Source organism: Vespa crabro, chromosome 2, assembly GCF_910589235.1.
Source record: "Vespa crabro chromosome 2, iyVesCrab1.2, whole genome shotgun sequence".
Classification (NCBI taxonomy): domain Eukaryota; kingdom Metazoa; phylum Arthropoda; class Insecta; order Hymenoptera; family Vespidae; genus Vespa; species Vespa crabro.
Genome location: NC_060956.1, coordinates 18958499 through 18980597, shown reverse-complemented (window position 1 = coordinate 18980597; position 22099 = coordinate 18958499). Strand labels below are relative to the sequence as shown.

The 22099-nt window shown below is 37.5% G+C and overlaps 1 protein-coding gene across 3 annotated transcripts in view; it reads right to left on the bottom strand.

Annotated features, from left to right (window-relative positions):
- LOC124421652 overlaps nt 1-22099 on the bottom strand; it is a 255894-nt gene that overhangs the window by 177515 nt on the left and 56280 nt on the right. For all 3 annotated transcript variants that reach the window (XM_046957082.1, XM_046957081.1, XM_046957083.1), the window contains one exon: nt 14657-14762. The gene's annotated coding sequence lies outside the window, so the exon portion shown is untranslated. The remainder of the gene's footprint in view (nt 1-14656; nt 14763-22099) is intronic.

Here is a 22099-nt window from a genome sequence, read left to right as displayed (position 1 = left end):
ATATATATATATTATGGAATAGCAAGTAAATCAATATTATGTATTATGTATTATGTAATAATATTTTACGTAATAGTAAGTAAATTGCATTATTATGTATTCAGTATCTAATAATAATTAAATATATAATAACGTGATTAAATATTTAATGACTGTATTACTTTTACTAGATTCTTTCACATGCTCACGAAGAAATAATTAATTTAATTTGCACCTTATTCATTTGCAAAAGAAAGAAGAAGAAAGAAAAAGAAAAATTAAAAAAAGAAAAAAAAAACAAAAAAAAAAAAGAAAAGGAATAAAAAGAAAATGGGAAAAAAAAGGAAAAGAGTTGTAAAATTTTCTGACCACCTTTTCTCTACATTCTTCCCCACATACTATACCGCGAACCGAACGAATCACGCAACGTAGTAAAAGTAAATTACGGAGTAATAAGATTATTGGCGAACGCGCAACACCACAACGTATCGTGCGGGACGTCAGACCGCAGAGGGTTAATTATATACCTACAATGTACGCGCACTTATCGAAGCGAGCCCCGTTCTAACGTCGATATTTATCGATAATTCAGCGACGCGTAAAATCGACTTTCGCTCCTCTTCCTAGTTCCCTATCAATCTCGATTCTTGTTCTTATATTTTCGCTAGAATATTCTAAAGGTCGATGTACTATAATAGTTTAATAATCAAATTAAACGAGGAATATTAATCATGTCGTTAATAATAATAATAATAATAATAATAATAATAATAATAATAATAATAATAATAATAACAACACGAACAAGTGATCGTCGTGACATTAAGTAATTTAAATAAAAAGCAAACAAAGGAAATAGAAAAGAAGGGAAGAACATTAATCATTAAAAGTACAAATAATTTTAGAAATTAATCATTCTCCTTGATTCATTCGATGAAACTTTCGTTACTCGTAAATTCGCGACTCTCTATGTAAAATTTAGTTTTCCTATTCCAAAAAAAAAAGAAAAAAAAGAAAAAAAAAAAAAAAAGAGAAAAAGAATGAAGAAAAAAAAAAAGGAAAAAAAAGAAAGAAAGAAAAATAGATGAAAAAATAACGTAGAATTTAACTCCAAAGGAGTGAATACTCGTTAACGTCTCTATCGAATACGAACGCACGTATCGATTCGGTCGCAGCGTGTCTGCTGTTTACACCATTATTCGCGTTACGCCGTAATAACGGTAATTTTGTTCGATCGTGTAGTGAGATAGATAGATAGAGAGAGAGAGAGAGAGAGAGAGAGAGAGAGAGAGAAGGAACGAGAAGGAAAGAAAGCAAAAAAAAAATAGAATAAAAATACGAAAAAGATCGAACATAACTGCGAGACCTTCTCTCTCTCTCTCTCTCTCTCTCTCTCTCTCTCTCTCTCTCTCTCTCTGTCTTTCTTTCTCTTCACGAAGAGATAATAAGTGGCTTCGTTTCAATACGTAATGGTTCGAACAAGCGGATCGAAGTGAATACCTCCACTCGACGCTGCCATATATACGTTTATGGGACAAGCGATGATGTATTAACGTCATATCGGCGAATCTCTCTGCCAATGGATGGAACCATACCGAATGGGCACTCGAGTCCTCCGGGCTCATTCGAACGAGCCGATTTCCGTGCTCATTCGTCCGCTTTTAACCTATTCTATCAATGAAATAGTCTTGTTGGTGTAAAAAGAAAACAAAAAAAAAAAAAAAAGAAAAGAAAAGAAAAAAAAACAAGAGCAAAAAAAAAGAAAAAGAAAGAAAGAAAAACAATAAATAATAAAAGAAGAAAAATTAGAAAAGAAAACGAAGAAGAAGAAATGAAAATTTATCCGATTGTCATACTTCGTCATTCGCTAATTGTTTTGTAGTAATTTTCTATTAAGAATCTAACAATGGATATTATACGAAATTAAGTTTCATTGATACTTCGTAATAGTGTCGAATGAAGGAACAAAAAAGGAAAAAAGAAAAAAAAAAAAAAGAAAAAAAAAGGAAAAAAAGAAGAAAGAAAAAGACGTAAAAAATAAAATGAAACTTTTTCTCACGGGTTTTTCTTTCTTTCTTTCTTTCTTTTTCTTTTTCTTTCTTTTTTTTCTTCTTTTTTTTTTTTATTTTTCTCTCACGACATATAATAAAAAAGATGGATGATATTTCTTCGTTCGCGTTCTTGACCTTGTCATTTTGTTCGAAACCCGTCAAAGAATTTTTGCGTGAGTCGAATGATATCTACCACTTTCGTGAAAACTCTTTATTATAGTTTTGAAAGTCGACAGGCCGCTACGTCAGAACTGATATTTATTACCATAAAATATTATATCGAGAAGTCTTAAGCGTATGATGTATTTTATCGCAAAACGAGATACTTTATCCTCATTCCTTCTCTCTCTCTCTTTCTCCCTCCCTCTCTCTCTCTCTCTCTCTCTCTCTCTCTCTCTGTCTCTTTCTCTCAGTAACCTTTTGTAAAAAGCATTGCACGCGCGCGAACAAGCGTTGCAGATATTGGTGTTTTAATACGATTTACGTTTAATCAATATCTCGTTTTTCCGTTACCTTCGAAGTGGCTCGCTATAGAACATTCGATAAATCACTCCAATGGAATATTTCAATCGAAGAGTTTTGTCCACTTGTTCGAAGGTCTCTCTATCTCTCTTGCTCTCTCTCTCCCCCTCTCTCTCTCTCTATCTCTATCTCTATCTCTATCTCTATCTTTCATTCTCTCTCTTTCTCTCTCTCTCTCTCTCTCTCTCTCTGCGTGCCGTCCTTTACCCCGCTTCACAGATACGTTCCAATGCTTTCATTTCGTTCTATATCACGCAACGATAATTAAGCACGAGCTCGACACTGTAATCTTTATGGACGCTCGCCGATTCGTTAAAATGAAACCCAAATTTCGTGCGTAAATCGACATATGACGATGATGAATATTTTCATGCCAGTACAAATTAAAGAGGGCGTTCTAGTAAAAGAGTTTTGTAAAACGTAATAGGTAGGCGTGTACGGAAGAGGATAGCTTTATGAAGAACCGTAAGGTTTCCAATTAATTATTTTTAAATAACGACTTTTGCCGAGCATTTTATTCGAAACACGTTACGAACGAACAAAATAGATCCGGCCGAAAAATGACTCATTGTTACTCGTATCCCAATACGCGAAATTTGTAATTACGCGAGATTTTGTAAATGAAATCACGTAGGGGATAGGTACGTAGATGAGTACATGGGCGATTCGTTTTATTAATAAAATTTTGTTCACTTCAAATGCGTAAGTTGATCATAAAAAAAAAGAAAAAAAAAAAAAAAAAAGAAAAAGAAAAAAAAGAGAGAAAAAAAGAAAAAGAAAAAAAGAAAAGAAAAAGAAGAAAAAAGAAATGGAACAATAGAAAAGGAGAGAAAAGACGTGTAGTAATTTTCGACTGGTCGATTATTCTTTTTTCCATTATTTTTTATTTGTCTTCATTTTCGATCGTAAATAAATATATTTATATCTGTCGATTATAATTGGTGCGCAATTATTTATTGGTATTTTTCAATCGACAGGCAGATAAAGTGGCAAAGCAGTTTGAATTGATGCGACGTCGTTCATGGAAGAGACTTTTGCAAAAACAACGAAACGTTTTTAAACTTTCTTTCAGTTTTCCAACACGAAACGGCGGAGACGCGAAACTGCTTCGATCTTCGTTCGTCCGTACGCGAAATGGTCCGATAAACTTTTAACGAGGGAGAAAAACGGGACTGAGCTCTCGAGATTTTATCTTTAAATACCGCCGTCGGGGTACCCGTGGCAAATATTGATTTTCATTTCTATTAACGGCTTTATGCATTAACTCGACGGGAAACAGGAAAAGAGAAAGAGAGAGAGAGAGAGAGAGAGAAAGAGAGAGAGAGAGAGAAAAGAATAAAATATATGCGAATTCGTTCGAAGGAAAAAGAGAGAAAACTAAAGAGATCGAAATCGATGCGTTTTACGTATTATCTCGACACATTAAATAAACGTGATAATGATAAAACCTATAATGGTTCATCGAAGTAAAATTATTAACTTTATGTGTATATAATCTTTATTACAAAACATTATTTTGTGAAAGATATAGAAAAGATTTTCACGATTAAATGCTACTATCTAGAATAGTTTCCCCAGTGAAGCACGACAAACATGGATATTCGAGCACGTTCATGCGGGAGATGAACGGGAACACAAATCATGGACGTTAAGGGGGATAACATCAGGATAGGAGCTTCCCTATCGTAGACACTTGCATAATTGAATCGGTTGGATCTTCTTACGAAAGATGCTGCGTGTTACAAGTAAATACACGTATCTACATAAACGTACACGTATAGTATAAACTTGTTAACACGAATGGCAAACCGTATTAGGTATAAAAGTGAAAAGTTTAAAGATTGAAAAAGGGAAACGTAGGGACCGGAAGTGACGATGATATTTTCGTGAAAATAGAGAAAAAGAAAAAGGAAGAAAAAGAAAAAAAAAAGGGAAAAGGAAAAGGAAGAAGATAAGAACAGTAGACTCGATTGTGCCATGTTATACGCATGACCATAGACCCGATCGGAGATGGAAGTAGCGTAAGTCCATTTCCTATAAAAGTGATATTCCTTTAGAAGAAACGGATATCAGTTTTGCAGAAAATGGACTTACGTTGTTGCTATGCCGAAGGAAAACGTGCGGTAGAAAATAGAATGGGGAATGCTTCAGAGTATGCCATTGACGCTCACGCTTGCCGTGAAAGTGCGTTCGATGAGATTCCGATCGTTCGAATCTATCGGCCGAGCTTATCGTTGAAAATACAGAATTATAAGGAAATCGTGGATGGAAAAAATACTTTAGAAAAAATACGAGAGAAGTTTTAACGAAAGAAAAGTGAAATTATAAGACATAGATGATTGTTTCCTCCTAACAATACGTACATCATTTAGTATATTTATAGAGCTAGAGCTAGAGAGAGAGAGAAAGAGAGAGAGAGAGAGTGAGAGAGAGAGAGAGAGAGAGAGAGAATTTTCATTTGAATATTCATTTAAAGATTAACAAAATTATAATATACCGTATGCAAAATAAAATATTATTAATTATTTTTGATACGAATCTATTTTCAATTTTTTTTCTTTGTTTTTTTTTTCTTTTTTTTTTTTTTTTCTTCTTCTTCTTCCATTGCATTCGCAATTGTAAAAAGACAAAAAAGAAAAAGGAAAAATAAGAAAACGAAAGCAAACGAAAAAGAAGAAACAAAGAGCAGTAACTTAAATAAATATACAAGTGTGACTTATAAACGACAAAAGAATATTCACCGAGTTAGACTCAAAAGGAAAATGAAAGTAGTACCATTGTCCATTCGTTCGTTTGTTCATGCGACCGCGTCGAGCACGGTATTAAGGGATCAAGGACGAATGACGAAGCAAGGATTTTCTCGCGTGATACGAGAGGAAAAAAAAAAGAAAAGGAAAAAAAGAAAAATACTCGGGGGAGGGGGGGGGGTTTGGAGGGGTAGGTATATAAACCATTTTCCTCATAGAGTTAACGGATTAATAAAAAGCCTTTTCCCCGAGCGTACGGTCGGTCAGCTATACGAAAGTTACACTCCCGATTCTACTTCGGAAAATGTATCCCTTTTCACAGATACGTACGAGCGTACACGTGGCTTACACACAGTAGCATCCTTATAAATTCTGGTAGACAGGAGGGCAGAACTCTACCGTTCTCCTACTACCAACATCACCTTCGAATATCCCCCCAACCATTCCACCCGAAATTCATCGTAGAAGTCGATATCCCTCGGCACTTCATCCCGCCTTCTATTTCTACTCCTACTTCTCTTTCTCTCTCTGCCTCTTATTCCCTCTCTACAATTCCCACAAAGTCCGAATGGTCCTTTCCGATTTCCCAACAAATCACGATCAGAAACATTTCTCTTATAATCGATAAATACTTTTAGAAACTAATTATAGACGACGGTAATTATTTATTTACCCCCTTGTTGAATTGGATAAAGTTTTATTTATTAATATATTTTCTCTTTCTCGGTAATCAACTTTCAAAGAAAAGTAACAAGTTTCTATGTTCCATAACGCGAACTATATCGTCTAAGAAAGTCCCTTTTTTTGTGTCGCGATGAAAAGGATTCATCATTTCTTTATTACTTCTTTTCTTCTCTTTCTCTCTCTCTCTCTCTCTCTCTCTCTCTCTCTCTCTCTCTTTCTTTCTTTCTTTTTACCTTCTTTCCTTTTTTTTCTCTCGAACGCACGAACATTTAGCGTGATGCCCAGAAGTAAGAGTATTTTCTGAAGTCACGCTGGAATCTGTCATAACTTTCTTAGGACGAACCTCCGTATAAATACGAGCCGGATGAAAGTTATCAGCTTCGGTAAGAAGTTTTGGAATACGTAAGAAATAAATCTCCGTTCCCTTCTTACCTATTTCTATCTCTCTCTCTCTCTCTCTCTCTCTCTCTCTCTCTCTCTCTCTCTCTCTCTATTTCTCTCTCTTTCACTCTCTTTTTCTCTCTTTCTCTCTCTCAACGGGCACGTTGCGCTTTCCATCAAAATTTTCAACTTATCTTTCGCGCTCTCGCGGGACTTCGAAGTTTGAAAACTCCTGTTTATCGCCAAGCCGAAGTCTTCTTCCCTTCTCGAAGTTGACCAAAAAGCAAGCAGCCTTCCTATATCTTAGAGCGTTCCTACTGAAACAACTTGTAACACTTTAACTGCGCGAAACCACCTACTTCCCGTGTTATCGCTCTTTCGCGATCACCTCTCCTCTCATCCAACGACAACGACGATCCTCTCTAGTCCTCACTCATTCCCCTTACGGTCCTTCCCCTATACATAGTCAACCCATACATCGGACCCACACTTGGGATAGTTAAGTTCGTTAATCCGACTACGATTCGAACGACACACATAACGATCGTTGACCATTAAATCCGTCGAATGACTTGCTCTCTTCGTTCTACTTCGTTCGTCTTCTACTTTTTTTCTCTTCTTCTTCTTCTTTTTCTTTTTTTTCTTTTTTATCTTCTCCCTCCCTCCCTCCCTCTCTCTCTCTCTCTCTCTCTCTCTCTCTCTCTCTCTCTCTTCGACGAATTTACGAGAGCGGAAGTTTGAGTTTACGAGGAAGGATTAAAGGTTCGTTAAAACGTTAAACGAGGTTATTTGAGAAAAGAAGAAAGAACGATAAGGAAAAGAAGAAGAGGGGATAATCTAGATTCGAATTCGTTGGCAAGAGCTTTCTTTTTCTTTTTCTTTTTTTTTTTTTTCTTTTATTTACTTATTTTTTCTTCTTTCTTTCTTTCTTTCTTTTCTCTGGTCGAACTTTCCGAATGGGACCATTCGATCGATCGATGAATCTGATGGCCTTGAAAAAGGCCCGAGGCGAGTAGTTGGGAGGTATCCCGAAGGAAAAAAGGAGCGACGAAACGGCATAGCTTGTGAATTCCACCCTTCGAATCGACAACCATCAGCAATGCAAACGAGCACTTTGCGATCCGTCGCGCGATACAAATCGTAACGTGTATCTTTCTTTCTTTCTTTCTCTTTCTCTCTCTCTCTCTCTCTCTCTCTCTCACTCACTCTCCCTTTAAATTCTATTCTCTATCTGTCTCTCTCTTTTTCTCGCCTCGAGCCTCGTTCTTTGGATTGCTTCGATTTCGTTTACTACCCTTGCGATTTTTCTTTCTTTCTTTCTTTCTTTCTTTCTTTCATTCTTTCAGAAGAAGAAGAAGAAGAAGAAGAAGAAGAAGAAGAAGAAAAAGAAGAAGAAGAAAAGAAAAGAAAAGAAAAAGTTAAGAAAGGACGAAGAATAAAAGAGGGTCGAGAACCTAGTCGAGACAAAGAAGGATAAAAAAAAAAAGAGAGAGAATTATCGAAGAAATTCTCGCGAGAGTTTGAAGAGAAAGAAGAGGTAGAAGACAAGTAGAAGAGGGTGGGCATTTTTGAGACGAACGTTCGCGTGACCAGCGTTGGACGATGGGGTGGTTTCGATGTGGGGAACGCGTAAGAGAGGATAGAAAAGGTTAGTAAGAGAAAGAAAAAGAAACACAGAGAAAGAGAGAGAGAGAGAGAGAGATGAAGGGTGACGAAGATAAGCGATAGAAAGGTAAAGAGAAAGAGAGAGAGAAAGAGAGAGAGAGAGAAAGAAGGAAGGCGAAACGAAGGGAGAAAGAGAGTGGAAGGGGTGGGATGGTTGGCTGGTTCTGGGGGCGCAGAGTGCGCACGGGGGAAGGCTCGCGGATCGATTCAGCGGCTCGAGTCGAGTTGAGACTATGCTTGGGGACTATGCTCCGCTATGTGCCTTTCTCTCTATGTATGCGCCACGCTTACACAGATACGTGAACGCACACCCTCAAATAGAAGGGACACCTTAACATACGCGAAAACGTATGTACGTGCGAGAATGAGAGAAAGAGAGAGACAGAGAGAAAGTGAAAAAGATAAAGAACATTTGCTTTCGCAAAACTTTACGGTGTATATCTCGCTATCATTCACCTTTACATATAAGTATATGTAGTGCATCTCTTGATGTGCCCGCGCGCGTACACACGCACACGCACACATACATATCACACACATACATACACATAAAGATAAAGGAAGAGAAAGAGAGATACGACTATTCGAGGCCGCAATGAGTTTGTGCGAAAAAGATAGAAAGAAACGAAGAGAATCGTGGAAAAAGGTCTAACCAACCGGGCGTGTTACGTTTAATTGGGTTTTATCGAGTTTCATTGAATGCCAGTTGGTTTCGTTTAACTTTTCGAATCCTGATCTTGTAACGCCCTTCGTCGTGATAACTCACATTTCATCATTTTCGATTTTTTTCCGTTCCAGTATCGTTTTTATAACTAACTTTAGGCCTCTAACGAAATTTCCTCCTCCTTCTACTCCTCCCCCTCCTCCTCCTCTTCCTATTCCTATTCCTCTTTCTCCTCTTTCTGCTTCTCTTTCTTTTCTTATTGTCCTTTATTTGCATTAATCGGGAATTATTTTCGTCGTGGCATGCAATTGAGCATCATTAACATTTTCTAGGTAAGCGATATTGATGTTGCATTTCAAAATTCAATAATACACCTTGCACGTTTCTCGTTTAAATGTATACTTATCGATGTGTCCCCCCGTTCTATTGTTTAATAGCTATCATCATGATCTATGTACGCTATTGAATATTGAACGTGAGAATCCTAGAGCACGAAATTATGCCGTGATGTATAATAATATGCGTTTTATATGAAATAACAATGTTAATTACTCGCGAGTAATAAATTAATTGGGGTACGTCGAGACTAGTCGTAGTGAGGTAGGATGGAAAACGCACCGCAGTAAACGAATCACTTTTCTCTCTCTCTCTCTCTCTCTCTCTCTCTCTCTCTCTCTCTCACTCATTCAGATACACAAATACACAGAAACATATACATGTACCCACACAATCTCATACTTCTTTTACAGTACATGTAGTCGCAAACGTTTCTCCACATATATACATAAACACATATACTTTCTCTTAGCTGAACTACGTTATGAATGCTAGTATATGTTGTTTACGTATTGCTTCATAGGTACGCGCAAACTGCAACGTTTAATTAATTTCAACTTCCTGCGTCGTTAACGTTAAATCGACGCCACTTATTAACCAGCCGTTCGTTCGATCGAGCACATCGACTCCGGCCGTTAGAGCTGCCGTACCACGTTTGCTGAAATACGAGTTATTCGCTATGACGTTTAGAATCGTAGGGAGAGAGAGAGAGAGAGAGAGAGAGAGAGAGAGAGAGAAAGAGAAGGAATGAAAGAGAGAGAAAAGAAGACTCGGAAATTAATTTCCGAATCGATCTCTCGTGCGAAACGTGAACGATTGGCCGGGCGTTCGACGAGCTTCTACCAATTAAGGACGTTGCGCTTGCCTCGTTCGTCCCTAACAATTAGAGTGAATTATATTTAGTAGCAACTATCAAATAACGTTACCCCGTAATTATCTTTCGCTTCTGTCGCGAGAAATTTGGAGACTCTGAAAGCGTACATATGTATATATGTGTGTATAGTGTACACAAACACATTGACACGGCGACCCGTGCGATCTCCTGCACCGACTGACTAAGAGAGATGGATGATACAAATGTATATAGACGTCTCTCTCTCTCTCTCTCTCTCTCTCTCTATTTATCTCTAACTCACTATATCTCTCCTTTTCTCTCTCTCTCTCTCTCTCTCTCTCTCTTATATACATCAGTTTATGTGTACGGTACTGCATTCAATATCTATGTATATATATGTATGTCTATGTGTTTGTTCTGTATAGAAGAAGAGGTCGAGAGAGTAAACTAGAGATAGATATATATATATATATATATATATATATATATATAGAGAGAGAGAGAGAGAGAGAGAGAGAAGGAGAGACGATCTCTCGCCTCCGTAAGCGCTTCTGTCAACCGTACATCGGCTGCATTTGCAGTTGCAGCCGCATTGCTCGCGCGCTGCAGCGTCCCTCATGGCCGGAGTTGCAGGCCACGGTGCGACTGTGTGTTCGTGGTGCATGCCGTTTGTCACCATTCAAGACGATGATGCCGAATGCCGTGCGAGTCTCACCGCACCAGCTCGATACAACCCTACGGTTGCTGTTGAGAAAAGAGAGACAGAGACAGAGACAGAGACAGAGACAGAGACAGAGGCAGAGACAGAGGCAGAGAGAGAGAGAGAGAGAGAGAGAGAGAGAGAGAGAGAGAGAGAGAGAGAGGGAGAGAAATTGGAAGAGGGGTGGTAGATTCTCAACTGGGATCTTGAAAGGTGACAAGAGACATAGAGAAGCTGTCGTACTTCTTCTCTTAATTCTTAGTTCAATTTCATCGATTAACTTACATATTCTCTTAATGGAATCTTATATGATTGAATTATTAAACTTATCAATGATTTTATATTCCACGTATTATTTGAAATCTTTTTTTCGTTTCAAATTGTTATTATTATTCTTGTTATCTTTTTTCTTCTTTTTTCTTTTTTTATCTTTTTCAATTCAATTCTTCACATGTCATGAACGACAATGCGTATTAAGCAACATAAATGCTTTCATTCACCATATGCTTATGAAATTTCAAACGATTAAACAATTACTATCTCTATCTATTTTCGTTAGATCATTCAATTCATCTCAAATGTCGATCATTAAGAAAATATTAAAATCGTATTTTAAAATAAGACAAGAATGAGATATCAATTGGGATAATTAATAAGATATGATTGAAAAATCGTTCAGGAATGACGTAAGAATCAGTTATCGATGGCCAATTTCTTTTTTCTTCATTAGTTTTAAGATAAATTTAAAATCGTCATGGAAAATTCATAAGTTTGCCGGGCGAAATTTTTTGTTCAATGCCGAAACGATTGGGATATTTTTTTAATTACCGAGACAATAAATCTTTCGGCTAATCGATCGACGGCGAGCTCTTTAACGATTCTTTCTTGGGTGTCGCTTCTTCGAAGACGATGAAAAAATTAATTTCAGATGAAAATTAGCGATAGTCCGAGAAAAATTGGGAAGTTCAAAGTTCGAAAGAAGGCGAATTTGTCTTATTCTTTCGAAACGAAGTTATCCCAACTTGTAATTCGCGTATACGTAGGAGGTGATAAAAGGGGTGGATTGAAAAGAGAGAGAGAGAGAAACAGAGACACAGAGAAAGAGAGAGAAAGAAAGAGAGAGAGAGAGAGAGAGAGAGAGAGAGAGAGAGAGAGAGAGAGAGTGATATCAATTCGCGAATTCAGCCAAGTTCACAAATTAACCCAACTTAGTTCCGAACCCATAGATTACATTATAAAGTTCGCAACGTTCTGCATACTATTTCTTAGTTCTCTTTGAAATTAATTTCATATTAGGAAGTGTTATATATCAAAGGAAATGAAATACGACATCAATTCGCACACGTCTAAATTAATACATAGTGATATGTATATATATACATAAATAAAGATAGAAACACGTACATGTATTTTTTGTTAATAAGTAAGATATTAATAATAATTTATGATATATAATTTTTAATAAAATCGAACAATTAATTGTTTTATTTCGAAAAGGTTAGGAAGAAAAAATTATTATTTTTATTATTATCAAAGAATCTAACGATCGATTTCTTGGTAAGACAGGTAGACGATGAAATGCGAAAGTACGATGCGGTGGTCGATCCTATCGAGAAAGGGAAAAAAATTCAATATCTCGACGAGACAAAAAGGGGAAAGGGTGGTGGTTGTTACGTTGGAGAGGTTAATTTCCATAACGTTCGCAGAGCCGGCAGGTTGGCAACTGACCAATGTTGACCGCTTGAAAAAAGGAATCGATATGCTTGATACAGTTTGAGCGAGCAAACAAAATTGTCCAGAGGGACGAGCTCGTTAGGATTCTCGAATAATTTACTTTAAAAAAAGAAATGAAACAGAGGGAGATAAAGAATGAGGAAGAGTTAGAAGAGAGGAAGAAAAAGAGAGAGAGAGAGAGAGAGAGAGAGAGAGAGAGAGAGAGAGAGAGAGAGAAAAGAAATGGTAGCAGCTGGGGTTTTGTCCCGCGGACATACTTGAAAGAGTGGCCGAGACAAAGGATATCGGTGATCCAATAGAGTCCTTCTGCTCACCAATCTGTACGATGTAACTGCATTGTGTCTCGTGAAATCAACAAGATTATCCTTTGACGGAACCGAGCCATCTGTGCGGCGATGGTCGAGTATACAACAAAGTCCGACTATATATAGTATCTTATGCCGATATCAAGGAGCTTTCGGGCAAGATACTACGGATTTATCGTCGCGAGCGAACGTGATAGGATGAACATTAGCAAGATTACACGCGAGACCCATCGGAATAACGTCGCTGACAAAGTAGCACCTGCCCATCCCTTATTAACTGTTCTCGATGAGCTGATAAATGTCTTGGTGATTGATATTTATGTGTGTGTGTGTGTGTGTGTGTGTGTGTGTGTGTATGTATATATATGTGGTATATAAACATAGAAAACAAAACGATCGTCAAACGATCGGTTCCGATTTATTATACATTTATGTCGCGTAAAAGTATTGTTGTAAAATATAACGAAAGAAACGTTGATCCTCATACATGTATTTTTGTATGTGTACGTTGGCCCATTAAATTTCTTAGAAAGAGAAAAGATTCACCAACCGACCTATATAATTTCTCGGAAAACAACTGTTACGGCGTCTTGCAGTCGTAAAATAACTTTTTTTATTCTGGTTACATTGCACGTTCCAAGTACCTGCATAAAATCTCTAGAAGAGAATTCTGGATATAAGTTCAAGGAGGTCATTGACAGTGACATTCATTTTTTATGATATAATAACTTATTACGTTAGATATTTTGAGAAATTAGAAAGGAAAAAGGAAGAAAAAGAAAAAGTAACGTAATAGCGTATTACGAGATCTGATTATCGTTTGTAGGTAATACGAGATAAAGAGAAAAAAGAAGAAGAAGAAGAAGAAGAAGAAGAATCGTGAAATATATAATAGTGTTAATAAATGAAAATATTCAAATAATCTATTTCAAAGTTGATCCTTTCGTCGAAGTTGATGTTGAAACTTCAAGAGAAATACTTGAAGAAACGATGTTGAAGTTCTTTTATGCTCTCTTCTTGTTTGTCTCTTTTAAGAGATGTCTCTTCGGAATGAATGATCTTAAAAGTTAGAGTTAAGAACAGTCCTCTACTATATGTGTTTCAAGTAAGAGAATAAAAGATGATCTGCCGTTAAATTTTCACGTATTACGAACGCTCGTCTCTCGAAAATAAATGAGAATTATTAACGAGTGTATAGCGAAGATTGTACGTTCGTTACTCGCTCGTAATCTCGTCTATTCGACATTTCAAGCTTTATACGAGAGAAAGAGAGAGAGAGAGAGAGAGAGAGAGGGAGAGAGAGTTACTGACCCACCAAAGGGATGGAACCCTACAATTGGGACAAATGGTAGGTTTACGGTAACACTTTCGTGTGCTAAATTACAATTCCAGTTTCCAGTTTCCAGTAACCACTAGAGAAGTCTTCTATGATCCGTATAAAGTTAACGTATAATGTAAGAATCTCAAAATTACATATCTTCGATGTTATCCAATGACAAGATTTAAAACAAGTATAAGATAAATCTTTATTTTTATTTTTTCATGAATAATCTCATTCTCTGTCTAAAAACAAATTTTCTAATCCAATTATATTTGTACAAAATTTTATTCGATAGAAATTTACTCGTTCAATTGCTTTCTCTATCTTCATCTCTCTCTCTCTCTCTCTCTCTCTCTCTCTCTCTCTCCTTCTCTAATGTCTAGTAGTAACTCACTTCATATCGGTAATCACATTTAAATCTAGTCTCACTGTCCTCTAGGAGAATCTCACTGTTGGAGATAAGTATACATCTGTCGCTGTGTAACAGCCTCGATAGGAAGGGCCCTAGAACACGTCCGTCATATGTAATAACGCGAGATAACGAAAGATAACGTAAGGTTTATAGCGGCACGTTTCTCCGAGCTGTCTCTGAGATGCAGTATAATCGCAAGTAGGTAAGCCTTACTATACCATCATTAGTTTTCGTACGTTATCAACGATGATGAACGATGAAAAGAAATATAACAAAAAGAAATTTAATGATATTTCTTATCTATTACGAAGAATTATTACCTGCTTCAGTATGCACCGATTTTGCAATCCGGTGTGATTCGTACGACGTAACTTGACCGTCTTCTCTTCTTCGTCCTTGCGTACTCGTTCAACGTAGCACACTACACTGAAATCAGAATAAGAAGAGAGACTATGAAGATTACGAGTGCAATGTCGTAACGGGAAAGAGCAGTAAAATGTGTAATTATAAGTGAAGGGGCTCGTGGTACACGATGCACCTAAAACATTCCTCCCTCCTCCTTATTCTCTACCTTCTCTCGAGTACTTTAGATATAAAGGCAATTTCACTGTCAACGGGGAACTTGTATTATGCGCGTTATATCGTTCACCAGTACTATGTTCTTCTATTCGTTGTCGACGTAAGCGGTGATGTAAGTTAATATAGTCGACGATTCTCTATGTTGATGCTGTATAGGGATCTAGGTGGGTTGCCATTGAACGTTCTAACGAGTTACGAGCGTACCGATGAATAAGATCCATTGAGAAGGATACAAAAAGCGAATGCAAGTGGGAACGACGTAGTCGCTCACTTAAATTTTTCTAAGCCAATCTTTAAAACGACGAAGCATTCCCTACAATATATATATATATACATATACACACATACGTTTATCTTTTTTCCGTTTGTTAATGACGTTATTTATTATCGAAATAACGAACGATTAAAAAAAGAAAAAAAAAAGGAGGAAGAAAAAATAATGCCCCTCCCGTTTCGTTTTATCCGACGTCGTTGATATGAAATATAAATTTGTTGACATTTTGCAGGTGAGAAATGTTGGAAAACGTGGATGACCTATTTATCGGAAAAATGGCCTGTTTCGTTGGCGCTTAAAAGATAATAAAACAGAATGGACAATGGCCAGTGGTATCACACCGTTTACGAACGAACGCGAGCGAACCACGCGATTAAACTCAAACGCACCGTATAAACACACGCGACGCGGCCAATCGTATTCGTACGGCAGCGGTATACACTGAAGTTATTACAGGAAGCAAGAATGATCGTCCCATCCTGTCTATATAACTATCCTCTAGGCACGGATAGTTAACCGTATAGCGGGCTCGTTTTAGTTCCGACTGTTAGACATGCTTTTTGAATTAATACTTTATTATTTTTATTCTGTATTCTTTTTTTTCTTTTTTTTTTTCTTTTTCTTTTATACGACAAACTTTATGAATTATATGAAGTATTGAATTACCATTGTGACGTAATTATTATTTATCATTATGTATATATAAATTAATTTCGTCGATTGTTTTGATTGAAAAATGACAAAAAAAAAAAAAAAGAAAAGAAAAAAGAGGAAAAGAAAAAAGAAGAAAAAAAAAAAACATCGGGCGCATCTTGCTCGTTCGAGGTTTGTCTTCGATCTAGCAATAAAAAAAAAAAAAAAAAAGGAAAAGCGAAGGGGAAAAAAAAACACATTGAAATGGAATTAAAAAAAAAAAAAAAATCTACACAAGTCTATGGTTTCGTTAACGTTCATACCAAACGAGCTCTCATCGTTGGGTTTACGCTTGGCTCGCCTACAATTTGCCGCTCTTTAGCCTGATCCACTGTATAGAGATGGCAAGATAACGACACCTGCGCTCGCTATTCGCTGGCACATCGCCAAAGCGAATTGTTATGGCGCGCCGGCAAAAGCTATGCTTTCGAGCACGCTACGAGTTTCCAGCCGCGTGATCGAGTTGTCGTCAATTTGCCGACAAATTTCGCTTCTGCTTTCTCTACGTAGAATATACATACACATACACAAATATGTATATGTATATATATATATATGCATATATATATATATATATATATATATATATATACGTGCATACGTGCATAGTATACGTAAATATGTTAACAAGTATTATATCTACTAATGCCGGATATCCTAAAAGAATATACAAACATTTTCCAAATAAATTTCAAAATTAATTCTAAATACAATATACATCAGTCTAACTTTGACTTCAATTCATTTTCTCTTTCGTTCATTATGACATCGACTTTTCAAGCTGTTCCAAATTGAATAACCGTGAGAAAACGGCTTGCAATCGGTATAATAGGATTATCAACGGCGGGTCTTCGAAATGTTATTCGGCTCGATTAGTTCCGGATTAGGGCTTATAATCCTACGACGTCTCGAATGGCCTAACGAAAGGGAAGACCAACTCTGATAGTGTACCTCGTAGGTGAATCAAGACGTACATGTATGTATTATGTATCAGTAAGTTGTAAGATGAGATTATATATAGAAGATCCTTTGTATAGAGAGAGAGAGAGAGAGAGAGATAACTAATTTATTTGTGCAAATCAACGTCTCAGAATGAAAACTTAATATTAATTAAATTTAAAACGATATCTTTATTTCTTTGTTCGAACAATAAAAAGAAAAGAAAAGAAAAGAAAAGAAATATATATGTTTAACGATTAGAATCTAATCATAAAGAAATTAGGAGCGATACCGATTAATCCGATTCACTTTTCTAACAATGTACATATCAAAGGCGTGTCCCATGGGAGACACGTTTAATGTGACCCTTAGAGGCTCGTTACCAGTACAGTACCGACAGAATCGGTATCGGGAGCCCCCACCTTGGATTCCCCTACCACATTTAGCCATTGTACCGACTGTAATGCACATTCCCTTTCCCCCGTTGCATTCGCTAAGAGATAAGGATAGTAGATGGGACATGGAGACAGAAACGCACGCCTAATCGCACATAGGAACAATGGACTCGCATAGTCATCACAGTGTGCTACTATTGCAGAAATTGCTATGGCAAGCAGGGCCGATTGAAGATCCGATAACGATTCGGGGATGTGCGGAGATGGTGAATGAGGGTGAACGAGCTATTCCTTCCTGATGTCTCAAGCATCGACGCGCGCTAATTAGGCGACTAGATGGTGCTTCAGGACGAAAAGCGGCATTAACGAGTCTCATCGATCTTCCACTAGCGATATTCACTTTCTCTTTCTCTCTCTCTCTCTCTGTCTCTCTCTTTCTCTCTCTCTCTTATCATTCAAGAGATTTTGACTGAAACCCACTTCGATATTCGACTTCCGATAATCAGAATGGCTTATATAAAAAAAAAAAAGGATCAAAAGAAAATATCGTTCATGATTGAATCCAATTGGAAAATGAAGAATAAAATAACGAAAATGAAATCTGTAAGTCGTCTCTATCGTAATCCGTTCAGCTGGTCTATCGGAAAAGCAAACGGGACTGATTAAATTAAAGACGAAGTATTGTCAAAAATATCGATATGCTTTTTTTCTTCTTCTTTCTTTTTTGTTTTTTTTTCTTTTTTGTTTTTTTTTTTTCCTTTTAATATCTCGTAATCGATCCATTCATCTTTTTCCCTATTAATTCTATTACACGTATAAGTGTATAATCATTTTCAACGTTAATTTCATTATTTTCACGACAATTTTGGATCGTCAAGTAGAAACCATACACTTTACTCCGAATCTCTTCTGGGGCAAGTTAGCCTTTTAGAAAGGGCAAACGACACCCCTGTTGGTAGTAATAATAATTGTCGCACGGCGAAAGGGGTGGCCGGCTTGCTCGACTGTTTGGATATCCAGCTTGCCGTTATTAATGGGGAACGAAACAATTTCGTAACGCAACCCGGCTTATTATAATCCTCGCTTTATATATATCTTCGCGCTATTTCATCCCCTTTGCCTCTCCTACGATAAGCACGCACCCATTCGCATTGTATCTCTCTTTACCTCTCTCTCTCTCTCTCTCTCTCTCTCTCTCTCTCTCTCTCTCTCTCTCTCTCTCTCTCTCTGTATCTGTCTTTCATCCAGCTTCTCCTTTGTTTCTCTCTCTCTCACTCTTTCTCTTTCTCTCCCTCTTTCTCTCTCTCTCTCTCTCTCTCTCTTTCTATGCTGTCCCTTCTGTTTTATACGTCATGGATATAACTACTTGTACGATAACATTCACCCTTTAATACTATGGATTATTATAGTTTGCTTGTCTTGCAAATCGAAGGGTCATCTTCCTGGGAAAGCAGCAAATTCTCCCTTTGTTTTTCTTTTCGTTTTTTCTGTTTTTTCTTTTTTTTTTCTTTTTTCTTTCACTATAATACCATACTTTCTATACATATCTATGACCATCGTATGCCTTCTCTTTTTATTTTTTTTTTTTTTTCGTTTTCTTTTCTTTTCCTTTTTTCTTTTCCCGTAGAAAGAAAATTTCTTTTCGAATCGTTAATAACGAAATGAAAATATTTTTCTTAATGGAATGAAAATAAATATGTGAAAGATATTACCTGAATTTTAAAACGGGAATGGTTTCAAGCTAGATTCGTTCAACTGCAAACGTATAAATGCACTCTTTCGCGCACGATGATTTTCATTTATCGTATTCGAACAAGAAGAGAGGAAAGCTCTTGGTTCTTGCAACTTCGTTTGGTGTACAGAAGCGAGGGATGGAAAGGGAATCATTAATTATAGATATTAAAGGTTGCCGCGGGCGGATGTTTCCCATCTCTGTTTCTCTCTCTCTCTCTCTCTCTCTCTCTCTCTCTCTCTCTCTCTCTCTCTAACATACACACTATCCTCACAGAAAATTAGTCCGGTCCAAATGACAGAGATTCTTTTCCAAGTCAGCGAACTGATAAATGTATGGCTTCCTACTGCAGAAAGTGCGCTCAAAAATGTATTCATCCCATTAATTTAATTAACTCTCGGTCTAACCTCACATCGATTTAAATTTTCAAACGGAAAAGAAGCGGAAATCGTCGATTCGTCGATAGTGCACGTACAATCATATGCAATCTGCTTTCGTTATTTACGTTGTAAATCTCTCGATTATATTTCGATTTAATCGACATTTTATTCCTTTTCGATAACATTGAACATTCGTTTGGATTAATCAATGAAACCATTCAAAGAATATTAATACTTATTTCATCCTCGATCTTGATTTTATTCGATAGAGTTATTCGATAGGACAATTAGACTTCGACGATCGTTCGTCAGTTGCATTTTTTATTGAATATCAACTCGAATATGTTTGTTTAATTAAATACAAAGAGAAATAATCGTTATACGTAATATGTTAATTTGTTTCTTTTATATTTTCTTTCATAACGCGAGATACCATAAGGTAGAGAGAATGTTATTGGATTAACTAGCAAAGATGTCCATCGTTAGTTTAAGGAAGCTTCTGAACCATATAATCGATATCTTCGCCAAACTTCCTTCAGACTGTTTACAAAGTAGACACAAAGGTCAGATTAGAATTGGAAAGTAGAACGGTTTGGAGAGAGTAGGAAGCCGATAGAAGGGAAGCTGAGGCGCCGGTTAACTGAATCCGCGAAGAACTTGCTACAAGATTCGAAGTCAGTTGAGGCTGGTGAGGAACTCGGAAGATGCAGACTCCACGATTCCATTTAACCTAATATATATCTACAGTCTTTTTTAGAGTAAATTCGTTATTATTTGAAAGGGGATCTTTTAAAAGATCTTTTTAAAAGATCCATCTTTATTTTCGAAGATACGCTATTACAGAAATAGATCTTAAAACGTTTCGAAAACGTTTTTAATTCGAATTTTTAAAGATCCTCAATTTGGAATATCAGTTGATAAAACAATAAACGTGATTAACGAAAATAATAAAGTTGGTATGATGAAAAATAGGAGAGAATAAAAGAAGATGGAAGCTGTGGTCTTCCAAAGTCTTTTCGCGGCCTGAAAGCGAGAAAGTCACCATCGTAGATCGGACCTTGGCTTAGCCAGGGTGTTCCATCGAGCAGGTATAGAGGATTTACCAGGGCCGAGTTGGGAGCTACCACCGGCAGAAGCTGCTCCGGCTTTTGGAGGGCGATTATACGGAAGGCCACAAGGGAGACGAGAAGGGGTAGACCGATCTAAAGCTGTACATTTTCTCTGTCTCTCTTGAACATCCAAACCGATCCCGAACACCCTGGTTCCAACATCGAATCCCACGGGATAAAACCGAGTCTCTGCTGCGGCTACTACCCTCTCCCCATCTCTCTTTCTCTCTCTCTCCCTCATCTCCTTCTTCTTCTCTTTCTCTATCTTACACTTAGCCTCTCCTTTTCGAGCAGCCGGTACACGTACGTGCGGCCAGCGGCAAGTGGTTACTCCCGCTTGCGGAAGGAACAGCAGACCCGGTGGCGTCGACCTTTGTACCGAAGAGGCAACACATCCAAGTAACAGTAGCGGCACACCTTCGCAAGTCCTTTCGCGCGTAACGCTAGACACCCTTAACATCTACGAACAAACGCCCGGGGCTCGCTGCTTCCTGAATACTTTATTTGCTCGCCACCGTCGTCTCCTTCCAACCACTCCTTCTATTTCTTCTTCTACTTTCGTCTTACCACCTTCTGATCTTCCTTTCTACACTTTCTTGTCTCTCTCTCTCTCTCTCTCTCTCTCTCTCTCTCTTCCCTTCTTTCTCTTTGTCTTTTCCTATCTCTTTGTCTATTTCTTTTTCTAGACCAAGACTTTTCTCCCTTTGATGCCTCCTTTTTTTTTCCCTTTTCCTTCTACTTTTTCTCATTTCATCCAATACCGTGCTTTTCTCGTTACACTCGTACGTACAGATCTCACCTGTTGTCCTTCTTCCTTCTTTCGTTCTTTCTAACAGACACTACGTCTCACTTCATTCCTTAAACATGGAGATGTCGTTGCACCATTCGATGACATCGTACTTTTCCTTCTGATCCACAGGTATACTAAATGTTCGCGCTTCGTTTCTACACTTTCTTTGATAGAAATACTAGAGAAAGAAATACAGTTCCCTTTTATTCCGTTCTTCTCTCTTACTCTATTACTATCCGTTTTTCTTTCTTTATCTCTTTCTTTCGACGACTTCTACGAACCCTAAAAGCTCAATGTTTCATTCTTCTTCTATCCAAGATATAAAACCCGGGCAACCTTCTTCGATGTTTCTACCCCTACCCCTCCTTTAATCGTACGAATTTATCTCCGTTAGGACGTACCCGGAAGAATTCTATATCGTTTCTTTCCATCCATCCTTCGCACCTACGATCGTGAACATCGGCGAATCTTTCCGAATGTTTCCTACCTAGCCGTAAATAACACACGCAGTGCGCGTGTTCCTTTTCTCGCAAAATGTCGAGCTAACGATCCCGACCGTACTACCCTCTATTCCCTTTCTTCTCGTTTCTCCTTTCCTCACCCCATCTCATCTCCTTTCTCTCTCTCTCTCTCTCTCTCTCTCTCTCTCTCTCTCTCTCTCTTTGCTTCTCCCGTCACTTTGCTTTTCTTCGTATAACTTCGTCGTCGTTGACGTGCACGATCGTTCGTTTACTATTCTCGCGATAATCTTCCTAGTTTTACGAGCGAACGGCCAGCTCGATTCGCTTTAATTATTCGCGAGATAGATCGAGCCATCGCGAAAAGGATTGCAGCTCATTCTCATTTTCTCTTTCTCTCTCTCTCTCACTCTC